At 42.6% G+C, this 26057-nt stretch overlaps 1 long non-coding RNA gene across 1 annotated transcript in view; it reads left to right on the top strand.

Moving 5' to 3' along the window:
- Nucleotides 1-26057, top strand: part of LOC128152829 (uncharacterized) — a 162320-nt gene that overhangs the window by 94587 nt on the left and 41676 nt on the right. Inside the window, exon 2 of the long non-coding RNA XR_008238769.1 lies at nucleotides 12856-12950. This is a non-coding gene — a long non-coding RNA (uncharacterized LOC128152829). The remainder of the gene's footprint in view (nucleotides 1-12855; nucleotides 12951-26057) is intronic.

Genomic DNA, 26057 nt, shown 5'->3' with positions numbered 1-26057 from the left:
GCTTAGTGCTGCGTAGCGCCTCCTGAAAAGGCACAGCTCTGGTCTCTCCTTCAGGAAAGAGTTAAGCTGGAGCGGGGTAAGGAGGTTAGTTTAACAGGGCTACATAACATTGCTCAATAATCCCCCTGCCCAATTAAGCTTGCACCAGCCCTTGTTCCTGTTTCTGTCACTGGGGAAGGAGAAGGGTCGAAGGGCTTCATGACCTTCAGTGTTAGTTATGGCTTGGTCTGCTGGGCAGGTGAGAGTAGCAGTTCATTCTTTGGTCTGAGTTAAGTATTTTCAGTGTTTTAAGTCATGATACATTCTCTAGAGTGAGCAACTTAAGAGTTTTCAAAAACAAACTTGCCAGCATTGGCTGCCTTGGGACGCATGGGGCGCATGATCTCTGTCCTTCCTGAGAAAGCCCAGGTTTTGGTGCTGAAGTGGTGGTGAAGGGACCAGGTCCCAAAGTTGATAAGTTGCTCATGAAAAAGTCTGCAGCTGTTATGCCTGAAGGAGGCTTTGGATCAGCCCAGTCTCACACCTGGGCACAGCGTGCCAAAGGAAGCAGAAACTTCCTAGCCATGGGCCCACAGATTTGCTTTTCCACTGGGAAGTGTGAGAGCTGCAAGCAGGTAATGCCGAACACATGCCTAGAAAGGATTAGCTCAACTCCTGCACATCCCAGAGGCTTTTTCTTCTGCTGCATCCTCCCTGGAGAGGCTTTTTCACCTCAGCCCTCTGCTGGAATGTGCCTTAAAGGCATAATCGAGCTCATAAAAATTAAGTGGTGTGCAATCGTTAAAACAAAACAAACCAAAAAGACCCTAACTATATTTTGTTCAATAAATTCTCTAGAATCAATCCAGTTATGTTTTTATTACTGTCAGATCTCACAGCATAGTTTCCCTTTCTGTGTTTCACAAGGCTGCAGGGGCTTTTGTTAGTTGGATTTTTTTTCCACACCACTACACGTGACGACATTTTGGCTTTGTATAGAGTAGCGTTAAAGCCAAAACTACTTTTTTTTTTTTTTTTTTTTAGCTTATGAAGATCCTTTGGATCAAATCTAAAGGCTTACCTGTTCAAAACTGGAATAGATTGATGGATGTGGAGGGATCCAGGGTGAGTTACACTGCTGAGGATAGAGCCCTGTGAATGCCAGGTAGTTAGTTACACGTCGCTAGAAATATTATTATACAAAATTATTGCCTCTCTGATAAGTTCACCCAGTAGTGCTAAAGATGTGTTTTCTTGCTTATTTTTGACGGTAATGGTAACAAAATGGGAGAACTTGTGGCGTCCTGTCTACACAGATCCTTACCACATCCTCTTGCTGCCGTAACCCTGATTGTTCAGCATGTGCTGCACATTTCAGACCTTCTCTGTCTTGAAGGAGAGCTGTGAGTCTTACTGCTTCAAAGTACTCCAAATGTCAGCACATTCCAAGTATCTCACGTCTCCTGTCTGCTGCTCTGTCCCTCTAACCTAGGGATTTTACATTTTTTCTAAATATGACAGAAGTCACTTAAAGGATGTCATTCACAGGTTTGTCAGTTGGGTTCTTCTTAGCAGAAGCCATTTGAGTCTCCTGCACATTAAATAAAATGTTTTCAGTTGGCTCCTGATTCTCTCCGTGTGAAATCTTCTCTATGTGTATACCGCTTTCAACTTGCCTGTTAAGCCTTTGTGGTCAGCCTGGAGTTTATGTACTTTTGGTTAATCTTTCTAAGGTTGTGAAGGGCCATCACTTGGGAGCTAGCAAGTAAGTGGACATGAAGCAAAGAGCCGGACACAAAAATTGCCATAATGGAATAGGTCAAATGTCCATTCACCGACTGTAGTTGCTATTCCTGCCTCTGTGAGCAGTTGTTTCTGAAGACTTTAAGCAGTCTGGATTAACCTTACTGGTTTTGCCCATCATATTGACCTACCATTTGGTGAGTGAAGAATTTGCCATTAGTCCCTGGTTTTGCTTGTTCTTGATTCCCAGAAGCACAGTGCTTAGTGAATGTTACCAGTGAATTCTCTGTAGTGAAAATACTGATAAAGATTTGATTGCGTCCTTAGAGTTGCTTATATACAATCCTTTTTAAAAAATGAAGATCGATCTCTCATGCTTCCTCAATGATATCCTGCTACAGTGAGTTCCAAAGGTTAATTATATGTTTTGCTCAAAGCTACTTCTCTAATAGGGTCCTCGGAATGAAGGTTGCTGACCCTTTTAAGCCAGTGAACTAAAGCAAACAGCAAAACAACCCACTGAGGCTGTTATCCTGTGGGTGGCTATTTGTCTCCCTCAGTTCCTTTTCATCAGGGCAGCCTTACTGAAAAGACAAGTAATCAAGCTTCCTCTCAAGAAGGTGACCAGACGGTCTTCCCTGGCATCATGGAAACAGAGATTAAGGCAATGGTTTCCTTGTTGTTTTTCCTAAGTGTCAGGTTTTCGGTTTTGAGAAGAGGTTGTGCCAAGATCACCTTTCCTCACTGCTGGCGGCCCCTCTGGTACCCCGCGGAGGGCCCTGCGCAGCCCTGCCCTGAGTGGGCTCAGCTGCCCTCGGTGTTTCCTCTGTTGCCTTTTGGGGGTAGCTGGGTTTGGGAGTAGCCGGGAGGCAGAGCCCTGGTCCCTTCACCACCACCTGAGCTCTCTGTTGCCAGTTATGTCACCAAATGCATTCGCTCTTTGCTGTGCTTTAAATGCTTCTAAATGTAAATGTAAGTAGAAATTATTTTGGAAACTCACAACAGAATGTCATGAACGAGAGTTCCTTAAAGGGATAAAAAGCATATAATTTAATCTGTGTTTATAGCATTTAATCTTAAAAACCTGCAATCTTATGTACTTTATGTATCTGTTTCCCTTGAGGAAAGCAGATAAGGGCATCCAGTACTTCAGCAGCTCATGCCAGTTGAAATGAACCTGAAATGGAAGACAAGGTTGTAAATAAAATACAAGTGGCCAGGACCCACTCTCATTAGCTAAGATGTGCCAGTGGCGCTGTGAATATTTTAAGGGAGCCTTGCTGGGATCAGCAAGGGTTTCCAGTCTCTCCGGTGACATTACCTGGATGCCAGGACAGCTCAGACCTTGTGGACAGGTGGTGCATGCGAGAATATGATTTTTCAGCCCTTGCGCTGCTTCTGTGGTTATAGGAGGAAGAGAAAAAGGTTTCTGGAATAGCTTTCCTGAACACATGGCCAGTCACAGCCAGGCCCTCTGTTGCTAACATGATGTAAAAGATCACTCAAGAGATTAACTGATGTTTGTCACACTGAAGAGACCAGCTTCGTATTTCTCCTTGAAATTGTCCTCTGAAGCATTGTTGTGTGCAAAGCCCGACGAGGACAGGTTCCAGGCTCCTGCATCTCCTGTTAAAGACACCCCACTGTCCACCCAGAAAAAGAAAGCAAGAACGACTTATGGTTCTGAATTAGCATGTAAGATTTATAAGGAGAGATGATATCTCTTAAGTAACTGGGTCCCAGACCATTTAGGGCACTACAGACTTCAATCAGTGCCTTGAAATGTATTTATAAGCAAATAGAGCCAGGAGTGTTTTGTGCTATTAGGCCAGTTCAGCAAATCACTTAAGCATTACTTAACACATGCTAAGTCCACTGCACCCAAGGCAAACTCTGAATACGATAAACTCTTTGCCCATAAAATGTCCCCCTCTGGATAATGTAGCACCACTTTATTGCTAAGGATGATTTTGCATCTGTCTGTCTCAACAAGAAAAAAGCTGGCAGTAGAGCCGTTGTGCTGTACCTGTATTGTTTGTGTGATTGGTTTGCTAAGTGTATAAATCTTAAGTGATAGAATTTTGTAATATACAGTATAACAATTGGCAAGTGTTGTACATTTATTTTCACAAGTGAGGGAGTGACCCATAACTCACATCCATCACAGTATATGAAAGCACAGTGCACTGTAGTATAACAAGCAAGGGAATCATTCATACACAGGATGTTATTCACTTCAACCTTTCCCCTTTCCTGAACACAGTCAGGAACTATATGTCTATTGCTGCATGCTCTGTGTGCTGGCATAGATGTATGATGGCATCACAAAAACTGGAAGGGGAAGAAATGAGATGGGAACAGAAAGAGGTGTGGGTAAACGTTGTCTGAGCTGATAGAAATTTAAGCGGTCAGGCTTGTCAAGGAGAAAGAAAACTGCAGGGCTGGAGAGTGACTGAGATTAGAACTGACTTTTGGAGAAATGGGAGCTGAGATAATACCTTTCAGTTCAAAAAACATGGGTGATGGCACAGGGTGAGCATGGGAGAACTGGGAATTAAAACAGTAAAGAAAATGGAAATGCATATGATGTAGGGACCAACAAAGTATGTTTCATCCTTTTAATTCTGCTCTGGTTCCTCTGTCATTATTGCCAAATTTAATGCTGTACTTTTCAACAGGACCTCCATTCTGCAGCAATTTCTGTGAAAAATCTTCACAAAATGGCCAAGGCAGCTGAGGAGAAACATTAGTTTGGGAACTTCATCAGTGCTTGGTACCTAGCTGCTTTGATCGGGCTTGCAGACCCCCTGTGTACTCTGCAGAAAGTCTCTATATTTTCCTCTGTACTGTGTGAATAGTAAAATTAGCTTTAATTAGTTGTGTACTGAACCACTGAGCTACAAAGAGAGATTGTGACCGGGCATTTCTTTGCTAGAAACTGTGCACAGCAAGATGAACCCTGTCCCAAATTTCTGAACAAGAGGAGAGGCAAAGGGGGAGGTATGGTTATTTCCCATGTGGAATGATTTCACGGATTTGCCAAGGGACATACAGGAATCGTGTTAGAAGGAAGAAATGAGTCTGGATCTCCCCAAACCCAATTTAGCAGCATAACTGTAAGATACACTTCCTTTGTACTTGCATCCAATTGTAGCAGGGTTGCCACTCCATGGCTTATACTTGGATAGATGGTTTGGGAGATCCCCTGGGAGATGGAGGAGGAAGCCACAAGGTTAGGCAGCTCCGATAGGAAAGAAAAAGTTTCTTGGTAGACAAGTTGAGAGCAGCTGGCTTGCTTTTAAGAGTGTAATCCGTTTGCAACTTCTGACAGGGTTCAGTAGTAAGTTTTAGTCTCCAGTCAGGTCCTAGCCTGTGGCACACGTTACAGGTAATAACCCAGCACAGCTCAGACACGAGGGACCTCATGTGCTCCACGTGGTAGGAGGAGGGAGCGCCCAGGCATTTCTGACCTTGATGCTGAAGCAATCTCTTTTCCTCAGGATCGACTTCCTTTGCGGTGAGCGTAACTCTTTTGTCATCTGCACCGTGCTCCCCTTTGTCATTGCACTGCTGGACTCACATCCTTGAACTTAGAGCACAAAAAACCCCTCCGGTTTTTTAACTGATGGTTTGTTTGTTTTTCCTCTTTGGTCGATGCTGGGATCAGTGATGTCAACTTGTTCTATTTGCTTTGACAGGAAAATGTTTTCAGAGTTCATTAGGATGGCATCAATTCTAACATTTGGCACACAAACATTTGATGACCTTCATGTGTGGGAAGAAATATGTAGGCAAAACTTCCATTAGTTTGAAAAAACACTTCTACTCAGCATGGTTCCGATTCCTGAACTGCAGCTTCAATGAGAAGTTTTGAACAGTCCCTGCTTGTGATCTGCCGGTGGGCTCCAGACATGGAGCTGCACCTGAAACTATTGGGAACCGCTCCGTATTAAGTCTGGACTAAGGTTACAGTTGGATCTAGCTCTCCACTTACCTGTAAGGAAGGTGCTGCCAGCAGCCAGGCTCCTCTTGAACACCGACAGTGCGGCTCCTTGGTCCTGGTCAGCTGAACTGGTAGAGTCAGTACACTCAGCGGTAACCGCATCCTGTGCCTCCAAGTGCAGAATATTCCTAATGCTTTCCTGGTAGTTCCCCTCAGTGAGAGGATTTCATTTGGCAACTTTGGGCTCATTTTCATAAATTACAGGGCTCATTAAAAGAGCCGGACTGACTGGCGTTGCTAGCAGCTGAACCTCTGGGCTTATCCACAGAAAAGGAATAGCAGGTGTTGGCTGTTCCCTCTTTGGGGCATCTGCCCTACAATAACAGAGTCGCTGTCTCTCCAAGTGGGAGGGAAGGTGAATGTTGATGGCTTCCCACGGCCTCTAACAGTGAGGGGCCAAGTATTAGCAAGAGTTTTTGCAGTGAAGAAAGCTCTTCAGTAGTAGCTGGACTGAGCCCACCAAATTACTCTCACACTGACCACTGCATGAGTTGCTGACAGCCTCTGGTTACTGCTAGCCCACAGGATTAACAAGGACAAGGTAAAAATGAGAGGCCATTTATTTGCCACCATTTGTCCTTTGAGACTTCCCAGTCCCTTTGCCTTAGAGCTGTGCAAGTACTGCCAAACTGGTCTGGTTTTCCTAGTGCCTGTCTCCAGCCCTTTTCTCTGACCTATCTTAGCTCTTATTTACTTCTTTTAGGATTCACCGTGTTTTTTTGTTTTTCTCTCGTATCCTGTAATCAAGTGAAAGGTGTCTCTGTGGATAGAGGGGATTTGTACTCAGCCTTTGTTTGATGTTTGCTCTTTCCTAATGGTGCTGCCTGCTGTAAGAAAAGCCAAATGCTGCCCATATGTTGCCGTGCTCCCTTAAATTATTGGGGGTGAACATTTATGGCTGCTCTCGCTGTTGCTTTCTCCATACTCTTCTAAATGATACGTTTTCACAAGCAATTACTGAGAGAGGGAGTCAGGACTGGTTTTTGAGGTGTGCCACTTAGTGGCCCACACGTAAAAATGGGAGACAGGAGGAGGAGGATGGCAGAGGCTTAATACCATGCCTTGCTTAAGAGAATGTCCTTCAAGTGAGCAGGATTCTGCACCTTATAAAAGTATGACTTTAATTTTGCCTTTCAAATATGAACTAAGCAGGGCTGTCAACACATACTGTGTTCTTCCTTGTCAAACAATTTCACTTAGTCTGTCAGCTGTAAACAGCTTAAGAGGCATGTCATTCCGGCATTATTATAGCACTTTTAGATTTGTTTTTAGATTGGCTCTGTATCTGTTCCTGCAAAAGGTGTAGATACATAGATGACATGGGTTATTTATTGTGTTACTGCAAAATGCTACTTGCTGTTTTGTGGTAAGCACAGAGTAACTCTATTTCAAATAATGGGCACTGCAGAGTAATAATCCTGTAGTACCATGGTAATACCATTGCCATACTTTTTCAAACCAGTTGTGTCAGTAGAGCAGTGTACTTCACTGCGGTTGTATATGGCCTCGCGCTTCATGTGAAGTTTTCTTTCCCAGGAGGTCAGGGAAGCAGAATTAAGATGTCTGGAGAAAGAACAGATCAACAGACTCTGTACTTTTGCTTTTTCAAAAAGTTGCTTTACATATTCAAATAAACAGTGTTTAAGCTGTCGATGACAGCTTAACTACTTCATCCCAGAACATTTTGACAAGTGATTTTCAGCGTTTTGGTTTCCTAGGATTTTGACAACCCCCCAAAAACATGAACTGATTTTATATGTCACATGTTTAATTTATTTGAGATGCATGTATTATGTTGCAAAAGCAATAAGGAGGAAGTTAAAGGACAGGGTGATACACTCCATATTTGTGATCATCAGCTTCTTCACCCTGTCATTACATGAGAAAAAATGTTCAGAGACATGGAGTGTGCAAAGCAGTCAAACTTTTGTTGCCAACCCATCTGGATTGTGATTTATACAAATTGTTGGTGTGATTTTTCTGTGACTGCACTGAAATCCACAGAACTGAACCCATTCTCACTGCAGGGAGCCTTAGCTGCCTCCCTTGTACTCGACTTCTGCCATGTGTGCGTTGTCCCCACGTTGCTGGCTGCGTGGCCGTGGAGGGTGGCACAAAGGGGGTTTAACGTTGTCTGGGTTCTGAGCAACGGTGAAGGAGAAAGGTCGATGTTTTCTCACTAGAAATTGGTGAATTTCTGTCTGTATGTATTCCATAGAATTGTCATCAGAAATAACACAAATATGTCAACTGATCTTCACTTTAAGCCCAAATTGAAATGGAGCCCAAATGTTTCAAAGAAAATTTGGTTTAGCTCTGTTTTGGGACTTTTCTTGGGTGTTCTCCAATTTTGAACTGCTTCATTTTTCTCTGCCTCCATTAAAGCAGAAAAAAGATGGCATGCACCCTGTACCTTCCTGGGCCCTTGAGCAAGAAGTGGGGAAAAATACAGGGAGAGAATTGCTTTTGTAAATCTCCGAGGCTACGTTAGATATTGAGAAATGTGAAAAATTTCACTCAAAGAAAGTTCATATTTCAATATCATACCTCAAAACCTTTTGGATATTACCCAAATATTACCCCATAGAGTTTGTTGGTACTTCTCTCATGAGTGCTTGATATGCTAGCTTATTAGAATAATTGAAAAAATCCTTGTTTATCCTATTCAAAACTCTAGGTATCACTATTCTTTTTCTACACCAGAATGCCACTTACGTTATTGTGTAACAGAGTTATTTCCACCAGTACTAAGCAGCACATGCCGTTAATAATTTTTAAAGTCGGAGGAGCTATTTTATTTTAACTAATTATTGATGTCAAATTAAAACATGTCAGTACAAATCATTATTTTATAATAATGCTGTGTATGCGCAAAGGAAACCCCATGCATTCTAAATAAAATTTGAAACTTTAACTTTCCTGAAGCTGGTTTTTCCCCCTAAACAAGCACTATTTGGAGTTTTTTCACAAAAAAGCCTCTTACAGGTTTGATCTAATTGTGAATTTGTGCTTTTTAAGTATCAAAATTTCCCATGAATTGAAAAATCTGATTTCAGTTAATCGAACTGCTAATAATGGAGATCATAGGTGGCTTTTCAGAAATCCTAGGGCCAAGGTACTGAGGCTGTTCAAGACAGACATCCAGATATTTGAAGATAAAGCTCAGATAAATAACCTTCCCCAGAGACCCTGTGGGCAGGGCAGAGGACAGGTGTGATTTATTCTAGGGTTAGTTGCTGCAACTTTCTTCTGATACCTGATAAGTAGTAATTTGGGAGTTTTAGCAGATACTTAGTATCTGACTAAATTGGCTCTGAATTAATTGCCTTGGCAGGCTACAGTGTTATCTGCAGCCTGCTACTTCCAGGAGGTGGAAGGAGAAGTGTGGATTTGTGAGGGGAGGCAGTGCAGCAGTTTCAGGGATACCCAGGCTTGATGGACAGGGCAAAGGGAGAAGGAATCAGCTGGTGACCTCCGTTCATTCTTTAAGAAGTGGTCTTTTCTGTTGGTTATCGGCAATTAATACTTTCATTAACAAAGAGAAACAGGGAGTTGTTGAGGAGCACAGTGAAGCTACATGCATCCATAGCACGTTGGCTGGGTAAGAGGCTGTCACGGTGTCTGTTAGTGTGCGTATTGCCAACACCCTGCTCTGGTAAGTGTTACCTTAATCATAGTGTGAGACTGCCTGATAAGCACTCCCCATGAGTCCCTGACACTGCAGCATAGCACGACCGGCGGACGAGTCAGCCCTGCTGTGCCCGCCAGGAATACAGGCGTCCATGGTAGCTTGCTGGCAAGCCAAGAGCAGGCACGTTTTGTTTGATTTTCCCCTAATGGAGAGGGGAAAATGGGAGGAGACATGACAGCTCCTGACAGTGAGAGGGAAATAGAGTTGCCTGCGTCAGGAAAAAAATAGCCACTTTTGCAAGAATGAGTGGTTAGAAAAACAAAAAATAAGCATTTTCAATATATTACAAACAAAATTATCTGCCAAAAGGGCAAGATAATTATCTTAATGTGATTTTTGACCAAGATAAATTTATCTTATTTTATAAACTGGGTAACAATTTGAATCTTATGCAAAACCTAGAAATAAATCTAAAAAATATGATAATGTAATAAAATCGAAATTATTAGCAGTCCAAGTGCCATACTTGAGGCAGTAAAACCTTTTAAGTTCCAATGGAAAATAGGCTAGTAAAACTGGAGTAAGTTACTCTACTTTAATCACTTGATAAATAGCTACAATGTTTGGAAGAATTGATAGTGTCATTATGGCAACATCCCTTTTTATAAACAGCCTGGTGCTGATTTGATTCTAATTGCTGCCAGAGGAACAGTATCAAAGTAGTGTTGCTCCGTCAGTGTAACCTGCGGGGTGAGCAGGAGGGGGATTAGCTGCCTGAAATGAAGAAAGCACAGGTTTTTCAAAGGCATGGATTCTAATTCCAGGAGTGATGGAGGAGGCTGAGTAAATTCAGTGGTGGGAGAAACTACAGGGAAAACGCTTAAGGAAGAGAAAGCATGAAGTGGACAAAACAGGCTCCTCTGAGCGCATGAAATAGTGGAAAAACAGGGAGGGAAGTCAAAAGGTTTGAGTATGAACGTGTGTTTGCTTTCTCACCAGAAAGAATTCTCCTACTGGGCTGGTGTGGCCCCATCACCAACCACAGCTCCGACCTACCTGACTCTCAGCTTTGCTCTACCACAGATGTGATGGCCTCATTTGCAGCCCCCTTTTCATAAGTGGCTTTCCAATATGGATGTCTTAATTTTTTGCAAGTCTAGTATCAGACACCAAAGACCTCATTTTTAAGACATTCTTAATTATTAGTTACAGCTTCTTCATATACTTGTGGGCACTGTGTCCACCTTTTGGTGCCCATGAATGCACCTAAAAATGAAGACTACTTTTGCAAATTTGATCCTTAGCAATGCTGTGCTTCAGTTCTTACACTGCAAATCCTGGATTTGACCCTTCTTGGGCTGCAGGGCTATTGAGGAGTTATCAGCATTATGCTGATGACTGCTAAGATATTTGAGGGCAATAAATTTACATTTATCTGGGAAAAAAAAATCTCTAGAATACATGCTTCTGGGCTGGGTCTTCTTCCAAAAACTACTAAGAAATTCTCTTATTTTGCGAATGGTAGCAAGAAAAGCAGGGTTCCATAAGGAGAGAAGAAGAGGAACACGTTTAATAGTTCTGTCAAGTTGGCAACAAACCCAAGAATAAACAGAAAAGCAACGGGGAGAGGTACTTATCTTTTTACACAAATCATGTGATAAGCTTCTCCCATAAAGATTGTGGGCTAAGTGAAATATGTAAAATAGCTTGTTGAAGAAAAAATTGGTTCAAGTGGGACTGAATGGCTCAAGAGATTAGTGATGGGATAATAGCTTTTCTCCATTTAAGTGGTAGACTAGTTCAAATCAATTCTAGGTCTCTAGAGACTGAAAGGTGTTGCTATCCTGTGACTCCTTCATAGTTATTTGAAATTATTTTTTTGGTCTCAGTCCCATCCTTAGTTGCCAGAGAATTATCCCCAACCCAATCAGCCTGAGTTACTTTGAACTAACTCTTGTCTCCTGCCCCTAAAGATACACAACCTTCAAGGCTGTGCACGTGAATGGCAGTTGTTTTATTTAGTGCTATATTGGTGGTCAGAAATATTTTGTTTTCTGTGGAACGGACAGATTGCACAAAAGAAGCGAGATCCTGGAATATGATGCAATGTAAAATTGTTCTTTAAAAAAATGCAATGATTTGTTCTTTTCATGTGGATTTCTTGGGAGAACAGGGGTACTTTTGCACACCTTCAGCTACCCTTCACTTGCACCCAGAGCTGCAACTCTTCCACAGTGCGCAAGCATGCCTGCCTGCCTGCCTGCAGGCTGTGTCGGGACTTTCCCCTACATAAATGTAAATCATGAAGCAGGGCCACAACTTAGGAAACAGCTATTGGTCATAAGTAACAACTGGAAAATTCAAATTGGCAGCTTGCCCTCCAGGTTTGTTTTGAAGCATCTATTTAATGTGTGAAGCTGGACCAGTGAAGTGATGCTAGGGACGTGCCAGCTTACAGCAGCTCAGAATCTTGCCTATCAATTTTATTCTGAAAGATTATAGCAAGTAAAATAGCAGACATTGATTATTCTGCCAAATGTAAAGATTAAGCAAACAGTAAGAAGCAATGCTTACCAAGCCAAGGAGGATTTGGATCTTTTAGTGGCTATAACGTAACTCTAGAGCTAGTGAACCACATCAGAGTTCATATTATTTAGTGTACCAAAGAAAGAAGAGACTTGGGGTTATTAGTGAAAAAGCCCAGCAGTTCTGTGTGTTTGGAAAAAACCCAAATAGGATATTATGGCAATGTAAAGGTGTTGGAGAATTGAAATCACATGGCTATAGTCGCATTTTCTATAGAACTGATGCTATATGGATTCGGTTGCAGTTGCCTTGCAGGAGAAATTTTATTTTTGCCTTAGCCCAGACAGCTCCACGTTTAAGAACGCTCATCGGGGGGAAGGCTAAAGGGGTTAAGGAAATAAGGTGCAATAGAGGTGACCTATGGGAACTTTCATTATTATATGGAGCCTTGATGAGTGAAATGAGAGGAATTGCTCTCCATCATGAAAGGCTGAAATGTCGAGGGAGCAATCGCAAATTAATCTATTAAGAATAAGTAGGAGGTTGAACAGTGTGACTCAAAAGGATGGAAATATATGGAATAAACTGCAGTGTAAAGTCACAAAGATTTCTAACAAAACCTTAAAAGACATCCACCTATGATTTTTACAATGAAACAGGGATTTTTATATATATGTGTATATATGCGAGACAAAGTTTAAGCGGACAAAATGGGTCTCTCTATTCAGCTACTCCTAATATTTGCAATGACTGGGCCTGAATGAGAAGTTCTGTTCTGATTTGTGTGGCTTTAACCAGAACAATGTGCCAGGAATTTTTCTTTTTTAAAAGACACACCAATAAAATGCCTCACAGGCAGTTTTCTTTGTGGTGATTTTCCTGTTTTGCTGTGAGATTTTTAACTTGAATTTAGTGTTTGTAAAAGGTTCTATTTGACAGCATTGTGTAACTGAAAGCCTCTTTTTATTGACAGATCATGCACACTCAAGGCTGGGGAAATTTCTCTATGTCAGCCTGGTGAGGGACACCCCCGCAGTCTGAAGGAACCAACTTCCAGGAGGAAAAATGGTAAGTCCACGTCAGTCAGTCCGATCTTATGTTAAATGTCGCTGCATGATTATTTTTAAGGAGCTTGCTTCCAAAGGATTTGGAGAGAGGCATGAAAAGTTACCCAACTGACAGGACTGCATGGGTTATTTTATCCGTTCCCCAGCAGTGGTTGCAGCTTTCTGGAGTGTTAATGCTTTGTGCACTAGTGGCTGGAGTGAGACTTGACACAGATTACCAAGTACGTTTTGGTGGAGCTGATCCTGAAGGATGTAGCTACCCCTCACTGTGGTACTTGGGAAGCAAGGGTCTGTTGTTTGCTCAGTGCCTGTCCCTGATGCCAATCTTTAGGCCTCAATGTTAATCATTTCATGAAGCTCACGTAGTTTCAGACTTTTACCTTTGCCAGCTTATTATAGTCTAGGAAGATGAGATATAACTATGCTGAGATACAACCCCCAGTGATGGCACTTTATAATACTGTATAACTGGAGGATTGCTATTGTAGGCAGAGAAAAAGGCAATAAAGCAGCATTGATATCCTGCCTGCCCTCTTATAGGAGTTATTGAATCAAACCTACCAGAACTGCCAGACAAACAATTTGCAGCTGCAGTCTGAAGCCTGACAATGACACAGAATCAAAAAGAAATAGTTGGAGTGCATGGGCTTGTGAACTCCTCTGTGACCCACCACAGCAGGCTCCCTAGGATTGTTCTCCTCTTTCTGGTCCTTTCCCTGTACAATTCCTTCTCTTTACCTCCCTTTTCCTCTCTCTCCCATTTTCTCTCCTATGTCTTACCATTTTCAGCTCCTCACACCTTTCCCCCTCCCTTTTCTTTCTCTCTCTCGTTGCCTCACTATTTCCTTCTGTTGCCTCCAATATACCTCTTGCCTCTTCTTTGTTTTTCCTTTGTGAGTTCTAATGCCCTCCTCTGTTTCTCATTGTTTCCGTTTCCTTAATTCTTTTCCTTATTTTTGATTAATTTAATTTCCCCCCACTGTTTCCCATTGTCCTGATTTCAGCTGGGATAGAGTTAATTTTCCTTCTAGTAGCTGGTATAGCATTATGTTTTGGGTTTAGTATGAGAATAATGTTGATAACACACTGATGTTTTCAGTCGTTGCTAAGTTGTGTTTAGACTAAGTCAAGGATCTTTCAGCTTCTCGTGCCCAGCCAGCAAGAAGGCTGGAGGGGCACAAGAAGTTGGGAGGGGACACAGCCAGGGCAGCTGACCCAAACTGGCCAAAGGTATATCCCGTACTGTAGGACATCATGCTCAGCATGTAAAGCTGGGGGAAGAAAGAGGAAGCGGCGGGATGTTCGGAGTGATGGCGTTTTGTCTTCCCAAGTCACCGTTATGCGTGATGGAGCCGTGCTTGCCTGGAGATGGCTGAACACCAGCCTGCCAATGCGAAGTGGTGAATGAATTCCTTGTTTTGCTCTGCTTGCGTGTGCAGCTTTTGCTTTACCTATTAAACTGTCTTTATTTCAACCCACGAGTTTTCTCACTTTTACGCTTCCCATTCTGTCCCCCATCCCACCAGGGTGGGAGTGAGCGAACGGCTGTGTGGGGCTTAGTTGCCAACTGGGGTTAAACCATGACACGTGTACTCTCTCCTATTCTCCCCTCCCTGCTGTACCTTTTTTCTATTTCATTTTCCTCTCTATTTTATTGCTCATTGTTTCTCCTTTTTCTGCCAATTCCTCTAGCTTCGTTTTTCTTGAGCCATTTTTAGTCAGTAGCTGAGCTCTGTGTTGCTCTTACTCCTCAAATGTGAGGATTTAAACCTTTCCTGCGCACTAGGATTTCCAAAGTGCCAATCCAGCTCAACTAAGGGGAACTGATGTGGTTTGGCTCTAATGTCTATGAAGAGGGATACTGCAAAAGCCAGCGTAACAGTAGCACTCAAAAATACTCTGTGGCTCGTGAGCTGGGCCTACACTCATAGTTGGATTCAAAGCTTATCAAGTTAATGTGATCTGGATCAGACCTGCAAGTACCATCTTCTTATCAGACTTCTGTCCTTTATTTCAATAGAAATCTCAACACTCTCAGTTTCTTACAGCATAGTTTTGCTTTGGCTCTTTCCCCACTTCCTTTTAAAAAGTGGTTGCTATTACTTGGCAGTCATATGTTCTATGAGAGCCCCACCACAAGGTGACCTCTCACAAGGAGGCTGCTATGAAGGCCAACTCCCGTTGCTCTCCTCTAGGCACGCCAGGGCAGTCCCGTCCCTGGAGGGCTCTGGAGCTGTAGAAGCTGCCTGAGAAAGGGAGCAAAGTGCTCACCATCCCGTAGCTGACCACTAGCAGGCCCAGGAGCCAAGTCAAGCCCAGGTCTTGTTGACAGGATGCCACCTCTCCTTGTGTAAAATTATGTACAAGATGAGCGTGACAGAAACTCTTCCTTCCTCTCCCATTTTGTCTGCTTCCTTCTGTCTTTCCAGCTACTGCTCCTGTGGAGTTTGGGGCCGGTGAGAATGGAAAGAAAATCAGTTCCTGTATAAGTCAAGCCTTTCTGCTCTGATTGGATTTTTCTCCTTTTGTCTGCTTCTTTATTTGATTTAGAACTTTAAACCCCTTGAAGGTTTTCCATGAAAATTTTGAGCACAATTTGGAATGGGGAGAGCAGTCAGAGCATTAGCTAGAAAGTCCTAGTTTATTTTTAGCTAATGGAAGAGGAGGGCTGATTGGATTAGCCCAACAGTATGAGTACCTCATGCAGACTGGTATCAACACATCAACAGAGGAAGGGTTAAGAGCAGTTTCTTTCACTTTCTCTCACTCACCCGTATTACCCTCTCCTGCTTTGCCTTTCTTCACCCAGTAACTGACACTTGCAACGGCAGTGCAAATTCCTGGGCATGTTCTAGTACTGGTCAATACAGGAGTAAATCTCTCAGTCCCTCCTGCTGTTTTGCATTTGCCACCTGACAGCAGTGGATGCTTGGGAAGATCGAGGGGTAAGGTTTTAAAGCTTTAGACCAGGCTTTAGCCGTGTGACATCTATTAAAGCAATTGGGAGCCAGGTGGCTAAAACCCAGTGCAATTCTTTGTAATGGTACCCCTGAGAGCGCCCATCTCCTTTTAGCACTACTATTGATTAGGCAATTCTTGACTTTGAGGAACAAAATTGGTGTGTGCATCAAGGTTCTTTTCCTCAATTTGGCCTGGTTTGAAATTAATCGTTCACCTTGAGCCATTTTCGTAAGCGGCTTTAAGCTTCAATAAATTTCAGCGCGATTTGATTTTTCTATCACCTTTCTCTATGGAGGCCTGTTGTTTACTAGTCTTCTCTAGGACATCTCCAGAGCTGTTTGGTCTTTATCCTCGTCTCCCGCATTGATCCTGGTACATTTTCCAGTGTGATTGTCCAAGCTCAGTAAAATGCTGGGAGCTTTATTCAATGGCTGCACACAGTGCACGGTCGGCAGCATTGAGGCCAATGAGTACTTGGTTTTCAGTAGGAGCAACGCATTTGATGAGGTAGACCATGTTATGTTTTACAATATTGTCCAGACCCTGCCTCTGTCTTGACTGAAATGATGTGGTGTTCTTAGAGGGAGCAGATAAACCATGAGCAACTTCCTCCTAATTTCAGAAACTCTTCATGAGTATTTGATATTTACTAGGGAGTGAAATGTCACACAAAGGTACATGAATGTATACTTATGTTTGTGAGAAGGTGAAAATTTCTGTATCAGAAACAGTGTGGCCAGCAGGAGCAGGGAGGTGATTGTTCCCCTGTACTCGGCACTGGTGAGGCCGCACCTTGAGTCCTGTGTTCAGTTTTGGGCCCCTCACTACAGGAAAGACATTGAGGTGCTGGAGCATGTCCACAGAAGGGCAACGAAGCTGGTGAAGGGTCTAGAGCACAAGTCTTATGAGGAGCGGCTGAGGGAACTGGGGTGGTTTAGTCTGGAGAAAAGGAGGCTGAGGGGAGACCTTATCGCTCTCTACAACTACCTGAAAGGAGGTTGTAGTGAGGTTGTTGCTGGTCTCTTCTATCAAGTAACAAGTGATAGGGCAAGAGGAAATGTCCTCAAGTTGCACCAGGGGAGGTTTAGATTGGATATGAGGAAAAATTTCTTTACTGAAGGGGTTGTCAGGTATTGGAACAGGCTGCCCAGGGAAGTGGTGGTGTCACCATCCCTGGAGGTATTCAAAAAACGTGTAGACAAGGCACTTCAGGACATGGTTTAGTGAGCATGGTGGTGTTGGGTTGACCGTTGGACTCAGTGACCTGAAAGGTCTTTTCCAACCTAAACGATTCTATGATTCTAAATATGTAAAAATAAGGAAGACAGTTCCCCAACCCTCTTACCTTTTGCACTTCCTTTCCAAAATAGTCCTTGTTCCTCTTTATTTCTCTGAAGTGTAGGAAGATTCGTCAGCACGTCATGAGGTCATTTGTGGAGAGGCAGGACAGGCTCTGCGTGAGGATGTGGCCTTTGCTTTTGGAGTTTAGCGCATTATAGTTATTTATATGGGTTTTCCCGTCTGTTTCTTTTGGGTGTTGTAGAGTACTCTTGTGAACTGTTAGGTAATGCTAAGCACTGCCAACCACAAGTGACTGGCATTGAATAGTTTTTCCTGCGATAAAACCCAAAGTGAAAGCTGGGCTGGACCTACATGGAAAAAGCTATCAAGCCAGTCCACTACTTGAGCAGCTAGGTACCTCTGTGTGAAGACTCTAGAGTATGCTGCTGCAACACTTCTCTCAGTGCTGTTCCTTGCCTCCGTGTAGCCCTCTTCCTCCTCTGAGTAACCAGGCCAGAGAAGGTGGTATTTAACATTTCTGTGTTGCTGGAAGACCTTTGTTGGGATGTTTGGGTGGGGGGTGAGATGCAAACAATAGAACTGGAGATGGAAAGGAAAATCAGAAACATTGGTCTCAGAAAAATGAGTATTTCTTATTCCTGCTTCTGTTCAAAATGGGATAAAGCAGTTCCTGAGGTGTCACAGGCAACCTAGGAAGTCCATCACCTCCTTGCCAAAGACTTGATTTAGGAGCCCCACAAGCAGTTTTATAAGGCATCCCTGTTTGCATTGAGCTGGGAGGTTGTCAAAGCCTAAAACATTCTGTTTGAACAAGCTGGTGTATCCCAATGAGAAGTTGTTTCATCTGAAAATTCACAGTCAGTTCTACTGAAAATTCAGCTCATCACAAGCCAAGTGTGAAATGTGATGCTAAGATTACAAGGACAGCATTACTGTAGGACTTTGATGGATCTCCAAGAGAAAGAAAAGCATGCACCACCTCTCCCACCCCAGTCAAGTTCAATGGAAGTTTTTCTGGAAGGATATTTTTAGAAATCTCAGCAGAATGACAAATTCCAAGCTCAGTTAAATGTTTTTGTGTGTGTGTGTGTGAAATGAGACAGAGCACAATTAATGCAGAAACATGAATAATGAAAAATCTGAGCCAGATTGCCCAAGCCTATGTAAAAATACATGCAACTTTGGTATTGAAGGCCTTGCCAAACTAATTAATGAAGCATATACAAACATTCTACTTTGCAAACATCCTTTGTATTTCATTGGATTCTCAGAAATCAGTATGGGGGATCTGATAGGAAAAGGTATTTGATCTTTAAATTGTTGCTGTTGCAACAAAACACATCTATATGCTGTTTTACATTCACAGCTGATATCATGTCATGAAGTCTAAGATTTGTAAAGAGCTTTATGTTTGTATTAAAACTTCCTCTATTTTAATTGAGGTTTGTCAGTCACGCACCTGAAACCGGTGTTTTTGCACAAATATTTTAAGACAAAATAGCTTCTGTGCATAGAACTAAAACTGATACTCGCCATGTAGGTAGCACTTGCCATATGGGAGGTACTGCAGACGTAAAAATGCTGAAGGCCAGAAGTGGAGCTCCTTCTTCCAGAGTTCACTGAGTGGGCTCATGGTCTGTGACTCTCACTGTCTTCTGCAATGTTATTTCCATTTTACAGACCAAAACAGAGGGCCAAAGAGGTTGGGAGAACAGAGCCGTGCTTTGATGGTGAGAGAGGACAATGTGCGTGTAGCTCCCTTCAACTGGCTTTTGATTCTTTTGCATTGTGCTTTCCTTTTGAGCCGAATTGCTAGTTGGTTTTCCAGACTGGAGTGGAGCAGCAGAGATCAATAGTGAACGGAGGAATTAATAGCAAATTTGGTTCTACCTGTGGTGCAATCCTGTTTATTTGCAAAGAATGTACAAGGTCCCATTGCATTTCCTGAGCATAGGGAAGAGTCTACAATACTTAATGTATTTGCTATCAGGTCTAAAGCATCCCTGAGCCAACATCCTTGTCTGCTCCTGTCTCTTATTTGGGGGTTTGTTTCCCCCCACCCCAGCTCATGCTTAAGCATGCCTGAAATCCTGTCCTGCCTGTTTCAGCATGGCAATACCGGTTTTGAAGGTAACGATTTGGTTCCACTGCTGCTTAAAATGCCTTGCTATCTCTCTGTTTTGGATAATGGCTCCTGTTGCTTCATGTAGCTGATTTCTTAAAGGACCTTATTTTTCCCTATATCCTAAATAAAGGGCTGTAAATGTGTCCGCAGATGTAAGCATGGCTTCATTAACTCCTTCACAGGAAAATGTTTAAGTATGTTAAAGTATTCGTTATAATATAAGAATGGGAAACAGTTGTGTCCAGATATCCTTAGCTAAGATAAAACATTGCTGCTTCCCCTGACCTCGATGGAGCAGCACCATTTTATGTCAACAGAAGCTGTTTATTAGCAGTTTCACTCCAGCAATGTCAGCTCTCGATCATTGGTTTTCTTCCCCTCATTCTCTATCGACGTCATTTTGGTCCACACATTAAAACACAGGCTCAGGAGGACTTTTTTTTACTTCTCCATATGAAAAATTTAACAAGTGGGCATCACCTCCTTGAAGAACTGAAGTCATTTTCTGTGACCAAAGGGCTGCCCTCCTCAGTGCTGCAGTTATTCTCCATAAGCACCAAAGTTCATCAGTGATCTCTTCAGTATGCTGCATTTCATAGTATCAAAGAAACAAGTGAGTTACAACTGCTTTACTCAAATTTGTTTCCTATACTCTAATCTGGGATGCATCTCCCAGTAAAACAGGCAGGGGATGTTTCTTGGTAGTTCTGTCAGCAGTTCTCCCCAGAAACTGCAAAAGATAGATCCCAGATCGATCCATAAAACTGAAGAGGTTTCTCAGAAATGCTGGGGCTGAACGCCTGGGACTTCTCTCCCACTTTTACCATGGAGATAAGGAGCAAATGTATCAAGCTACATTAAACACTCATGGCTTGGTTTTGCCAGGAGATAGTACAGGTGGTTTTGTGGTGTCTTCCTGCATATCAGTGTCTCAAATCCTGGGAAGAGGAGTGACGGAGCAAGGTGACAAGGCCACTATACCAGACCAGTCCTGAGGCATCCAGCTAAAACGATGGCTGGCAGTGCCCAAGGAAGGAATGTATTTAAGAGAACTGTAACATCTCACAGTCTTTGTGCCATGCTGTCTGTACCTTTCCCCTCGGGGGGCCCAGGAGCTTCAGCTTAGTGTAGCAGGGTGGTCTGGGAGGCATCCATGAACACATCATCCCCCAGGCAGAGTGCCTTGCTGAAGGATGTGCTTGAGCAACACACTGCAGTTCTCAGTGGGGAAGTTTTAGTTTGGTTTCCTGTGGAATAGAATACCCAAGAACAGAATAAAATCAGCATTTGGAAAACATTATGTCCCTCCCTACACTGATTTTCCAAAGCTGCTTTCACTGCATGCCTAGAAGGTCCCATTCAATTAGAAAATGTAGAAGTGCATGTACATGGTTTAAAGCAGTGCATGGGAGGCTGTTCTGTTTTCCAGGCTCTTAAGGAATGTGACCACAGAGGATATCAACACAGATTTGTTGGATCATCTTAGAAAAGGTTGAATATAAAGTTTTGTTTGCAAATACATATGCCATCGAAACTTGATTTAGCAATGCTGTTTACCATTTAATCAGATAAAAGAATATTAGCTCTTAAAAATGAGACACAAACTGAATTCCCTTTTCAATGCAGGATATAATAATACCGTATTTCTCTGGGCTTGTATAGCTCCTTTTGTCATCCAAACAGACACATGCAGAAGCAGCCTTTGAGGCCCTTCCCACTGTTTCAAGACAACAGTTGTTTAAAACAGCAGAGGGCCAGGTGTAAAGAGGGTTACGAAGCTTTGAGATGTCCTCTGGCAATTTTTGCTTCTGTGGTTTAAATGCTCCTGTCTGCAGCTATTCCCATGCTCCACTGCTGGAATTAACTACCAGGGGCCAGAGCGCGCCCCGTGCACTGCTCCCCCAGCACCTCTGATGCTGTGCCCTGATGTGGGGAGGCAGAGGCACATGTTGCTCTGCGTGGGCTAGTAGTGAGTCGCTGGGACAGCAGTGCATGGGACGACCACAGCAACGTTCCCAGGAGACTGTCATCATTGGGATTATGGCTCCGTTTTCATACAGAGGCTCAGTCCAAATCAGAATAAATTCCTCGGTTCTTATTGTGTAGCGTGTTACAATGGCATAACATCAAGCCTGAACCAAAGTTCACTCCGTGGTGTTTTTCTTCTAGCTGCACTGGGTTCTGAAATAAACCCAATAAATAGCCTATGAGCAAAATTGTATAGAATGATCAACATGCAACTGTCATGCTGCATTTGTCTCATGTCGTTAGTCATTATGAAAGCCTGCATAATTCTGGAGCAGAACAACAATTTCCACACAGCAAATTGCAGATTGTGTTTGCCAACCCACAAAACATCACAATATTTATTTTGAAACTTTATAATGCTATCAAGGGCAAATTCACTTTACACGTACAAATAGCCCCGTCGAGACAACTTAGATTATGCATGCAAGCAAAAGCGGGCAGAACTTGGCTCTGGGCACAAGAAAAGCAAAGCTGGCTTCCTCCCGTGGTGGAAATAGGGAACGTGTAGGCACAGAGCTGGGGAGATACGTTACTGGCAAGCGTACCACCAGGGACCTGGGGAGAAATGTCAGGATACAATTGAGATAATGGTACTCTGGCTCCCCAGATTCATACCTTGTTCGCCTTCCTTCCTTGGTCATTTGGAAAGACTGCCTTTCTGCAGGTTTCGAGCTAAGCACAGCATCCCCTAGTGCACCTCTGTACTTCTGCGGATCAGATTTATCCATGGTGTGAACGAGCTTACCACTGTCAGAAACAACAGCCCCATTTTTTGGAGTTAGACCCACTGAAAAACTAGTTTGTATGTCTGATTTTTTTTGTTTGGGTTATCAAAGGATTTTTAAAGTTAATTCGTTATTTAGCACTGCAGACATTACTGTGTTTAGACTCGGTTTCAGGTGGAAAGGGTTTTTTTTAAAGTTCCATCACCTATCTCAACAGATTCTGTGTGCCAGAGGCGGTCTTCTTAACCCTGGATCAAAACCTAATCTCTCCTGCTTTCGTAAAACCTTTTCCTCTAATTCTCTCTCTAGTAAATTATATTCTGTTCTTTGCCCTTGAATAATTAAAAAAATGTATAGAATAAAGTGTGCGGCGGGGGGGGTGGGGTGGGGGGGGGTGTGGTTCTGTTCCATTGAGTGATACCTGGTAATCAAAATCCTGCATTCATATCTTGCTGCAATGATCTCATTTCTATTGGGACAGCACTCCTGTGAGCACAGGCCCGTGTTGTGTTCATCCTGTTACAACCAGATAAACTCATAATGTAGACAGATAAGAGCTATGCTCATTAATCTATTAATTGCCTATTGTCAGTTGTCAATATGTTTCGCTTGATGGGAAGCCGGAAGATTAGTTTGTATTGTAAGCATGTAGATTTTTGTTCTGTATTACTATTATTTTATTTTGATGTGTGGAATACTACGAAATGACATTCAAGCTGTTAGCGTCTCACCCGAACAGAGTAGAGCTGGCTGCTTTTTTAAGTTTCTGAAACCAGAAAAATGCGATGCCCCAAATGGCTGTGAAATAAAAAGCGTATTTTCAATCAGAGGACCCCACAAGAGCTGTGACTGTGTTGAGTAAAACGTTTTTTACGATGGGCATTCAGGACATCCTTAAAATCAACACAGCCTGAGATACCCTGATTTCCTGGCAAAGCTGAAACTCTGTGGGGACTTCATTGTTCACTGGAAATTTGAGACTGATTTTGTCTGTGACTGGAGCTGCTGGAGCAAGATTTTATTATAATTGTGTGACCTTTAATACGCCATGAAGAGATTTCAAGTTCTCTATTTTTCTAGCCTATAACAAATCAAATGTTTAACTATAATGTACAGTCACCAAGTTTACACCTTAAGAAGGGTGATTTTCAAGGGCTTATCTCTACAAGAAACAGTGGAGCAGAGACAGTTTCAAAAAAAGGAAAAAAAGAAGGGAGAGGAACATCATAGAAGCACTTTATAGACCTATTTGAATCACAGCTTTAAGTCATTTATATCACGGCCAAAAAGCCCATCCATGTGTGCACTTAATAATGATGGCCAATTCTGAACAGAGACTGGAAATTTTCCTCCCCATGGCAGGAAGCAAAAAAACCCCTCACTGTTTCTGAGTTGGTAACTTGACCTGTTTGAATTATTTTATTACTTGCGAGACTATCAGCCAGGTGGCCAGCATTTAAACTCTGAGGACAGCTCTGGGAATTGATTTCTGTGGAACTACCATAGTTAAGAACAGCTGATGATTAGGCAGGTCAGGCATTTTCTAGGCACGCTTAGGCAGCACTGTCTGACAAATAGCAGCTCATCCGCGGGGCAGTGATCTTCATGCCATCTATGCACAAGTTTGACGGATACAGGCAGATCTTCCATACTGTCCAGGACATGTAACGGTGCTACATGCCTGGGCGTAAGAACCTGCCTTTCTTATTTTCTGCCTTGACAGAGGAAAGCAGATTATTACCTCAAAGTAGACAAGATGTGTTCCCCTCTGGCTGCAGGCACCTCAAAGATGGGTGTAGGAATCCATTTGCAAGATCCAGAAGCCCGTGTTGTTATTATCAAGGATGGTCGCATAGAACAGAGTTTAATCAGATGCATTTTCTCATGATGTACGTGGGGGCCAGGGTTTTATTTCAAATTTTCAAGGAAAAAAAGTGTTATTGAAATGTGTGTGGGTCTTTTAATATCCGGAGAAATTCTATTTTCTCTAGCTGTTTTACTCTTCTGGGCTTCTTCCTTTCTGCAAAAAGTTAAGGAGGGAAATACATTTAAATTAAATGAAATTACATGAAAGAAGAAAGGAAGAAAAAAATCTCCCTTTCCACTGAAAATGTGCCAAACCCCTTTAAAGTGAGGAAATTACTTTTCTCCAATATCGTTAATATTTTAGCTTATTTTTTCCCCCAGTTTTGGAAAGTTACAGGTGTTATGATTTCACTCCTCCTCATCTCCTCTAACCTCTTCAGAAGAGAAGGGGTTTTGGAACATGACACAAGAGCAAAAAGTAAATAGGAAACACAGAAAAAGGGAGAAGGGAAAAATCTCTGGCTAGCATTCAGATATCTGTATTCACTGGACACCAGTGGGATATTTGTATTCAGTTCCTCAAAGGTAGAAAAAGATAGAAAGGTGTGATTGGAAGTTTAATGCTTTGAAAAATTATTTAAGAATAAACATGATCCATTTAAATGCCTGCAAAATAGAGAAATTCAAAATCTGGAATTTTCCACATATACCTGTTTCAACAAACTTTTTTTCTTTTACATGAGTGAAGTATGGCTGAGCTCAGGGGACCCCACACACTAAGTACATGTCATATCCTCTCCCTGAGTATTTATTCACTGATGAGGACTGAATTGCAGAGAGATTAAATGCCTCACTTCTGGTCCCACAGGAAATATATGGCAGAGTCTTGAAATGGACCCAGCTCTCCCAAGTCCCAGATGAATGCCTTAACCAAAATCTCACTCTTCCTTATCACACTTTGTTTCTCTTTCTTTCCAATACCTTCTCTAAACATTCTTTTGTTTGGTTCGTTGAGATCGGTGGTCTCAGCTTGTTGCAAGCACCACAGAATTTCACCCTTTACGGTTTTTTTTTTCCCTTTGTACATTGCCTATATATTGAGTTGCTAGCTTTGCATTTCTTCTTGCTCCCGGATCCCTCCCTACTGTGCAGAAGGTGACAGCTTCAGGAGCACAATGTTTTGTCATTTTTGACCTGTGGCATAGTGCACACCCCTTTTTAGCCCATGTCTCATTGTAAGTCAGCCCCTTTTGATCCAGCCTCCATCCTCTTTTATTGACCAGCTCCCCTGTTTCCACTAAATGTTTCAACCCTGCTGCCTGCTCCCTTTGTACTTTCTTTAATTCTCAATATTTCTGCAGCAGGACTGAGTCTGCCATCAGTTTGTTTAGTGGAGAAGAAGACAAAGCCAGGCTGGTGCTGCTGCTGTTGAATAGGTCATCAGCGACAACAACCTGTGCTGCAGAAGTTAGCCCCCACTGACACTGTTTTCACTCTACTTGAATGGAAGCTCCTGGGAGTCTTTCTTTAAAGAACCCAGGGGTGAGGAAGACAAGAAAATGGAAAGAAAAGGAATAAAATAATTATAGCAATAACACTCCAACTTCCTCAGTTGTGTGTGGACTTGACTAATCGAAATGAGAAGTACATTGGGTACCTGTAGATGGGGTAGGTTAAGAGGTTGTTCTTTTGTCCCACCATGGCCTCTGCAGTGGGGGGACAGTGACTTTTTGTATCTCTAGATTTTCTCTCTGTTGTTAGGTTAGGTGCTGTCATCTTTAGAAACAAGATCTTTTTCATAAGCACTTGCCCTTATTGAATGAGGTATAGCCATGACCAGGAAGGGAAATGATCCTTGTCTGGGCCATCAAAGGAAGATCGCACCCAGTACCGCAGCTCTGACTTCTCCCGACTGAGCTGAAATTGTACCTCCATGGTGACTAACTGCAGAGCCATGCCTACCAGGATAAGAAGTAGGGGTGCTGGGCATGCATGTAACAAACCCCATCTTCCAGTGCTTCTAGAATACACGTCCCTCATCTTGAAAAATTTTCTAGTTAAACAAATAGGGTTTTTTTAATTATACTGCAAGAGACAACAATATATTCTACATTTTGATCTAAATGAAGTCCCTTTTATTTAGACACAGTAGGAAACAGCA

This window comes from Harpia harpyja, chromosome 16 (genome assembly GCF_026419915.1).
Source record: "Harpia harpyja isolate bHarHar1 chromosome 16, bHarHar1 primary haplotype, whole genome shotgun sequence".
Lineage (NCBI taxonomy): Eukaryota > Metazoa > Chordata > Aves > Accipitriformes > Accipitridae > Harpia > Harpia harpyja.
Note: the sequence above shows the minus strand (reverse complement) of the source record. Positions and strands in the feature narration are given on the sequence as shown.